The sequence below is a fragment of the Oncorhynchus keta genome, unplaced genomic scaffold, assembly GCF_023373465.1.
Source record: "Oncorhynchus keta strain PuntledgeMale-10-30-2019 unplaced genomic scaffold, Oket_V2 Un_contig_20639_pilon_pilon, whole genome shotgun sequence".
NCBI classification, from domain to species: Eukaryota; Metazoa; Chordata; class Actinopteri; order Salmoniformes; family Salmonidae; genus Oncorhynchus; species Oncorhynchus keta.
The window spans coordinates 8,251-16,471 of record NW_026282116.1 but is presented as its reverse complement, the minus strand read 5'-3'; the positions used below and the strand labels follow the sequence as shown (position 1 = coordinate 16,471).

General features: G+C 52.5%; 1 long non-coding RNA gene across 1 annotated transcript; it reads left to right on the top strand.

Moving 5' to 3' along the window:
- Window positions 1–1,251: 1,251 nt before the first annotated feature.
- Window positions 1,252–1,870, top strand: LOC127920805 (uncharacterized). The gene is made up of 3 exons (XR_008107438.1): window positions 1,252–1,388; window positions 1,527–1,655; window positions 1,702–1,870. It is a non-coding gene; the product is annotated as an uncharacterized LOC127920805 (long non-coding RNA).
- The last annotated feature ends 6,351 nt before the right edge of the window (window positions 1,871–8,221 follow it).

The window sequence follows — 8,221 nt, the reverse complement described above, 5'->3', positions numbered from 1 at the left end:
AATATATATATCTATAATGAACCTGAGAGGCTTTTGAAGGAGATATATTATCAAAGAAAGACAATTACTGAAGCAGACATTCCCTTTCGAGACAGTTGTGGGTGAACCCGGCAGCCATTTTGAGTGAGTGTAATTCCACGAGGGGGAGAAGGGAGTTGGAGTCCATTTACTCAGACAGGTACACAGTTATGGGTGAACCCGGCAGCCATTTTGAGTGAGTGTAATTCCACGAGGGAGAGAAGGGAGTTGGAGTCCATGTACTCAGACAGGTACACAGTTGTGGGTAAATCCGGCAGCCATTTTGAGTGAGTGTAATTCCACGAGGGAGAGAAGGGAGTTGGAGTCCTTTTACTCAGACAGGTAAAATAATGAATCTCACTCCAGCACAACATATTTCCATTTATCTTTTACAATAAATACAGTCTTACAAAGAAAAGAAAAGAGATGTGAACAAACATTCAGTAGAAACCCACAGACAGACAACACTAGGTTTAGGCAGTGAAAGGTGAGAACTAACTAGATGCTGTTGGGGGGAGGGTTTATCTAGTTCTCAGATTATCTGATAAAACTGACCCAGTCTTGCATTAACATAAAAGGGCCTGCGGCTAAAATAGCTCCCTATTCCCTACATAGTGCACTACTTTTGACCAGGGCCCTATGGGGGGGAACCCTATTCCCTACATAGTGCACTAGATAGAGAATATTGAGCCATTTGAAATTAAACCTCATCAACACCCCCCTTTGAAAACACGGTTTAACTCCTCAAGTTATCCCCGAGGGAGCTGGACAGAGAGCAGGTAGGGAAAAACAGTCCCTCGTCATACTAGTCTCCTAACACATTAATTAAAGGTCTCCTCTTGTCCCCAACCAGAAGAACCACAGTATCGCCAACCGTTTAAAACTTCAGCCTGCTTCCCCTCTCCTCTTCCCTCTCCGTTTAAAACCTCAGCCTGCTTCCCCTCTCCGTTTAAAACCTCAGCCTGCTTCCCCTCTCCTCTTCCCCTCTCCTCTTCCCCTCTCCGTTTAAAACCTCAGCCTGCTTCCCCTCTCGTCTTTTAACTCAAACTGTAGCAGCAGTATTCAATCTAGAGGGAATGTTACTGAACCCCCCCAACAACAAGATGAATGCATATGGGTCACTCAACAAGTGTCATGTCTGCTAGGAGCAAGACAGTGGAGCCCATTGGACTTTCACAGTAATAATCACAACCATATTTTACAACTAAAAATGTGTGTTGCTATACCAACGCATGCAAATAAAACATTTCAACGGTCACATGTCTCTGTGTTACAGTGTGTCTAGTCCAGGTGTGTCTAGTCCAGGTGTGTGTCTAGTCCAGGTGTGTGTCTGTGTTACAGTGTGTCTAGTCCAGGTGTGTCTAGTCCAGGTGTGTCTCTGTGTTGTGTCTACCAGGTGTGTCTAGTCCAGGTGTGTCTAGTCCAGGTGGGTCTAGTCCAGGTGTGTCTAGTCCAGTGTGTCTAGTCTGTGTCTAGTCCAGTGTCTAGTCCAGTTGTGTCTAGTCCAGGTGTGTCTCTGTGTTACAGTGTGTCTAGTCCAATTGTGTGTGTCTAGTCCAGGTGTGTCTAGTCCAGATGGGTCTAGTCCAGGTGGGTCTAGTCCAGGTGGGTCTAGTCCAGGTGTGTGTCTACTCCAGGTATGTCTCTGTGTTAGTGTGTCTAGTCCAGGTGTGTCTAGTCCAGGTATGTCTCTGTGTTACAGTGTGTCTAGTCCAGGTGGGTCTAGTCCAGGTGTGTCTGTGTTACAGTGTATCTAGTCCAGGTGGGTCTAGTCCAGGTGTGTGTCTAGCCCAGGTGTGTGTCTAGTCCAGGTGTGTGTCTAGTCCAGGTGTGTGTCTAGTCCAGGTGCGTCTCTGTGTGACAGTGTATCTAGTACAGGTGAGTTTAGTCCAGGTGTGTCTCTGTGTTACAGTGTATCTAGTACAGGTGAGTTTAGTCCAGGTGTGTCCAGTCCAGGTGTGTGAAGATAAAACTTGTTGTAGATGACCCCTCTGGCATCACATGACAAAATGGCCTCCTATCCCCTTTCTAGTTCACTAGTTCCAGATGACATAGTTGGTCTAGTAGTGCACTAGATAGGGAATAGGGTCCATTCCAGATTGGACAGTTGTCAGTGAGACAGGCAAGGATAAAGAGGGTTAAAATAAACATGACCTGGGGTGGAGGGGCTAGGGGCCTGGGGTGGAGGGGCTAGGGGCCTGTGGTGGAGGGGCTAGGGGTACAGGACTGGCCCTGGGTGGAGGGGCTAGGGGCCTGGGGTGGAGGGGCTAGGGGCCTGGGGTGGAGGGGCTAGGGCCCTGGGGTGGAGGGGCTAGGGGCCTGGCCCTGCGGTGGAGGGGTACAGGACTGGCCCTGGGGTGGAGGGGCTAGGGTACAGGACTGGCCCTGGGGTGGAGGGGCTAGGGGCCTGGGGTGGAGGGGCTAGGGGACTGGGCTGGAGGGGCTAGGGACCTGGCCCTGGGGTGGAGGGGTACAGGACTGGCCCTGGGGTGGAGGGGTACAGGACTGGCCCTGGGGTGGAGGGGTACAGGACTGGCCCTGTGGTGGCGAGGTACAGGACTGGCCCTGTGGTGGCGGGGTACAGGACTGGGTGGCCAGGACTGGTCCTGGGGTGAGGGGCTAGGGGTACAGGACTGGCCCTGGGGTGGGAGGGGTACAGGACTGGCCCTGGGGTGGAGGGGTACAGGACTGGCCCTGGGGTGGAGGGGTACAGGACTGGCCCTGGGGTGGAGGGGTACAGGACTGGCCCTGGGGTGGAGGGGTACAGGACTGGCCCTGGGGTGGAGGGGTACAGGACTGGCCCTGGGGTGGAGGGGTACAGGACTGGCCCTGTGGTGGCGGGGTACAGGACTGGCCCTGTGGTGGCGGGGTACAGGACTGGCCCTGTGGTGGCGGGGTACAGGACTGGCCCTGGGGTGGAGGGGTACAGGACTGGCCCTGGGGTGGAGGGGTACAGGACTGGCCCTGGGGTGGAGGGGTACAGGACTGGCCCTGGGGTGGAGGGGTACAGGACTGGCCCTGGGGTGGAGGGGTACAGGACTGGCCCTGGGGTGGAGGGGTACAGGACTGGTCCTGGGGTGGAGGGGTACCCTGGGGTGGAGGGGCTAGGGGCCTGGTCCTGGGGTGGAGGGGGCTAGGGTACAGGACTGGCCCTGGGGTGGAGGGGTACAGGACTGGCCCTGGGGTGGAGGGGTACAGGACTGGCCCTGGGGTGGAGGGGTACAGGACTGGTCCTGGGGTAGAGGGGTACCCTGGGGTGGAGGGGCTAGGGGCCTGGTCCTAGGGTGGAGGGGCTAGGGGTACAGGACTGGCCCTGGGGTGGAGGGGTACAGGACTGGCCCTGGGGTGGAGGGGTACAGGACTGGCCCTGGGGTGGAGGGGTACAGGACTGGCCCTGGGGTGGAGGGGTACAGGACTGGCCCTGGGGTGGAGGGGTACAGGACTGGCCCTGGGGGTGGAGGGGTACAGGACTGGCCCTGGGGTGGAGGGGTACAGGACTGGCCCTGGGGTGGAGGGGTACAGGACTGGCCCTGGGGTGGAGGGGTACAGGACTGGCCCTGGGGTGGAGGGGTACAGGACTGGCCCTGGGGTGGAGGGGTACAGGACTGGCCCTGGGGTGGAAGGGTACAGGACTGGCCCTGGGGTAGAGGGGTACAGGACTGGCCCTGGGGTGGAGGGGTACAGGACTGGCCCTGGGGTGGAGGGGTACAGGACTGGCCCTGGGGTGGAGGGGTACAGGACTGGCCCTGGGGTGGAGGGGTACAGGACAGGCCCTGGGGTTAGTTGATAGGCAGAAGGGTGGAGGGGGGGCAGCCTGTACCCTCCAGGTGGCTCGTCCTCTAAGCTTTCTGGTCCTCCAGTATGTTGTGCAGCTCATCAGCGTCCTCTCCTGTTTTGACCCTGATCAGCATGGCGACAGGGTTGGTAGGGTCGTTGTGGTCCACGACAGGGTTAGGAACACACATCACCATCACGTTGTTCTTCCCCATTCTGGAACAGAGGATGGAGGGCTGGACCAGGATGTTCAACAGGATGTTACCTGGAGGAGAGAGAGAGAGGGGGGTGTTATTGATGAGGGCTGAACCAGGATGTTCAACAGGAGGAGGAGAGAGAGGGGGGTGTTATTGATGAGGGCTGAACCAGGATGTTCAACAGGATGTTACCTGGAGGAGAGAGAGGACTGGGGGTGTTATTGATGAGGGCTGAACCAGGATGTTCAACAGGATGTTACCTGGAGGAGAGAGAGGGGGGGCCCTGTTATTGATGAGGGCTGAACCAGGATGTTCAACAGGATGTTACCTGGAGGAGAGAGAGAGGGGGGTGTTATTGATGAGGGCTGAACCAGGATGTTCAACAGGATGTTACCTGGAGGAGAGAGAGAGGGGGGGGGGGGTTATTGATGAGGGCTGAACCAGGATGTTCAACAGGAGTTTACCTGGAGGAGAGAGAGAGAGGGGGTGTTATTGATGAGGGCTGAACCAGGATGTTCAACAGGATGTTACCTGGAGGAGAGAGAGAGAGGGGGATGTTATTGATGAGGGCTGAACCAGGATGTTCAACAGGATGTTACCTGGAGGAGAGAGAGAGAGGGGGGTGTTATTGATGAGGGCTGAACCAGGATGTTCAACAGGATGTTACCTGGAGGAGAGAGAGAGTGTTATTGATGAGGGCTGAACCAGGATGTTCAACAGGATGTTACCTGGAGGAGAGAGAGAGGGGGGGTGTTATTGATGAGGGCTGAACCAGGATGTTCAACAGGATGTTACCTGGAGGAGAGAGAGAGAGGGGGTTATTGATGAGGGCTGAACCAGGATGTTCAACAGGATGTTACCTGGAGGAGAGAGAGATAAGGGGGGTGTTATTGAGTGAGGGCTGAACCAGGATGTTCAACAGGATGTTACCTGGAGGAGAGAGAGTCAGAGGGGGGTGTTTATTGATGAGGGCTGGACCAGGATGTTCAACAGGATGTTACCTGGAGATAGAGAGGGGGTGTTATTGATGAGGGCTGAACCAGGATGTTCAACAGGATGTTACCTGGAGAGAGAGAGAGAGAGGGGGGTTATTGATGAGGGCTGAACCAGGATGTTCAACAGGATGTTACCTGGAGGAGAGAGAGAGAGGGGGGTTATTGATGGGGCTGAACCAGGATGTTCAACAGGATGTTACCTGGAGGAGAGAGAGAGGGAGAGGGGGGGGGGGTGTGTTATTGATGAGGGCTGAACCAGGATGTTCAACAGGATGTTACCTGGAGGAGAGAGAGAGGGGGGTGTGTTATTGATGAGGGCTGAACCAGGATGTTCATACCCAGGATGTTACCTGGAGGAGAGAGAGAGAGGGGGGTTATTGATGAGGGCTGAACCAGGATGTTCAACAGTCTCTAGATGTTACCTGAGGAGAGAGAGAGAGAGGGGTGTGTTATTGATGAGGGCTGGACCAGGATGTTCAACAGGATGTTACCTGGAGGAGAGAGAGGGGGGTGTTATTGATGAGGGCTGAACCAGGATGTTCAACAGGATGTTACCTGGAGGAGAGAGAGAGAGAGAGAGAGGGGGGGTGTTATTGATGAGGGCTGAACCAGGATGTTCAACAGGATGTTACCTGGAGGAGAGAGAGAGAGGGGGGTTATTGATGAGGGCTGAACCAGGATGTTCAACAGGATGTTACCTGGAGGAGAGAGAGAGGGGGGGGGGGTGTTATTGATGAGGGCTGGACCAGGATGTTCAACAGGATGTTACCTGGAGGAGAGAGAGAGAGGGGGTCAGGGGTGTTATTGATGGGGCTGAACCAGGATGTTCAACAGGATGTTACCTGGAGGAGAGAGAGAGAGAGAGGGGAGGGGATGTTATTGATGAGGGCTGGATGAGGGCTGAACCAGGATGTTCAACAGGATGTTACCTGGAGGAGAGAGAGAGAGGGGGGGGTGATTGATGAGGGCTGAACCAGGATGTTCAACAGGATGTTACCTGTAGGAGAGAGAGGGGGGGTGTTATTGATGAGGGCTGAACCAGGATGTTCAACAGGATGTTACCTGGAGGAGAGAGAGAGAGGGGGGGGGGGGTGTAATTGATGGGGGCTGAACCAGGATGTTCAACAGGATGTTACCTGGAGGAGAGAGAGAGGGGGGTTATTGATGAGGGCTGAACCAGGATGTTCAACAGGATGTTACCTGGAGGAGAGAGAGAGAGAGGGGGGTGTTATTGATGAGGGCTGGACCAGGATGTTCAACAGGATGTTACCTGGAGGAGAGAGAGAGAGAGAGGGGGGGTGTTATTGATGAGGGCTGAACCAGGATGTTCAACAGGATGTTACCTGGAGGAGAGAGAGAGAGAGGGGGGTGTTATTGATGAGGGCTGACCAGGATGTTCAACAGGATGTTACCTGGAGGAGAGAGAGAGATAAGAGGGGGGGTGTTATTGATGAGGGCTGAACCAGGATGTTCAACAGGATGTTACCTGGAGGAGAGAGAGAGAGAGGGGGGTGTTATTGATGAGGGCTGAACCAGGATGTTCAACAGGATGTTACCTGCAGGAGAGAGAGAGAGGGGGGGGGGTGTTATTGATGAGGGCTGAACCAGGATGTTCAACAGGATGTTACCTGGAGGAGAGAGAGAGAGAGTGGGGGGTGTTATTGATGAGGGCTGGACCAGGATGTTCAACAGGATGTTACCTGGAGGAGAGAGAGAGAGAGGGGGTGTGGTCTTGATGAGGGCTGAACCAGGATGTAATAACATACAGGATGTTACCTGGAGGAGAGAGAGAAGAGGGGGGTGTTATTGATGAGGGCTGGTCCAGGATGTTCAACAGGATGTTACCTGGAGGAGAGAGAGAGAGGGGGGTGATTGATGCAGTAAGGTTTAATAAGGCTTAATGCAGTAAGGGTCTTAATAAGGGTTAATAACATACCCAGGTTGGTGTCAGCGGTCTCTAGATAAGGGTTAATCAGGTTTAATAACATACCCAGGTTGGTGACAGCAGTCTCTAGATAAGGTTTAATAACGTACCCAGGTTGGTGTCAGCGGTCTCTAGATAAGGGTTAATCAGGTTTAATAACATACCCAGGTTGGTGACAGCAGTCTCTAGATAAGGGTTAATCAGGTTTAATAACATACCCAGGTTGGTGTCAGCGGTCTCTAGATAAGGCTTAATAACATACCCAGGTTGGTGTCAGTGGTCTCTAGATAAGGTTTAATAAGGTTTAATAACATACCCAGGTTGGTGTCAGCAGTCTCTAGATAAGGTTTAATCAGGTTTAATAACATACCCAGGTTGGTGTCAGTGGTCTCTAGATAAGGTTTAATAACATACCCAGGTTGGTGTCAGCGGTCTCTAGATAAGGTTTAATAACATACCTAGGTTGGTGTCAGCGGTCTCTAGATAAGGGTTAATCAGGTTTAATAACATACCCAGGTTGGTGTCAGCGGTCTCTAGATAAGGGTTAATCAGGTTTAATAACATACCCAGGTTGGTGTCAGTGGTCTCTAGATAAGGGTTAATCAGGTTTAATAACATACCCAGGTTGGTGTCAGTGGTCTCTAGATAAGGTTTAATAACATACCTAGGTTGGTGTCAGCGGTCTCTAGATAAGGTTTAATCAGGTTTAATAACATACCCAGGTTGGTGTCAGCGGTCTCTAGATAAGGTTTAATCAGGTTTAATAACATACCCAGGTTGGTGTCAGCGGTCTCTAGATAAGGTTTAATAACATACCCAGGTTGGTGTCAGCGGTCTCTAGATAAGGTTTAATAACATACCCAGGTTGGTGTCAGCGGTCTCTAGATAAGGTTTAATAACATACCCAGGTTGGTGTCAGCGGTCTCTAGATAAGGTTTAATAACATACCCAGGTTGGTGTCAGCGGTCTCTAGATAAGGTTTAATCAGGTTTAATAACATACCCAGGTTGGTGTCAGTGGTCTCTAGATAAGGTTTAATAACATACCCAGGTTGGTGTCAGCGGTCTCTAGATAAGGGTTAATCAGGTTTAATAACATACCCAGGTTGGTGTCAGCGGTCTCTAGATAAGGGTTAATCAGGTTTAATAACATACCCAGGTTGGTGTCAGTGGTCTCTAGATAAGGGTTAATCAGGTTTAATAACATACCCAGGTTGGTGTCAGTGGTCTCTAGATAAGGTTTAATAACATACCTAGGTTGGTGTCAGCCGTCTCTAGATAAGGGTTAATCAGGTTTAATAACATACCCAGGTT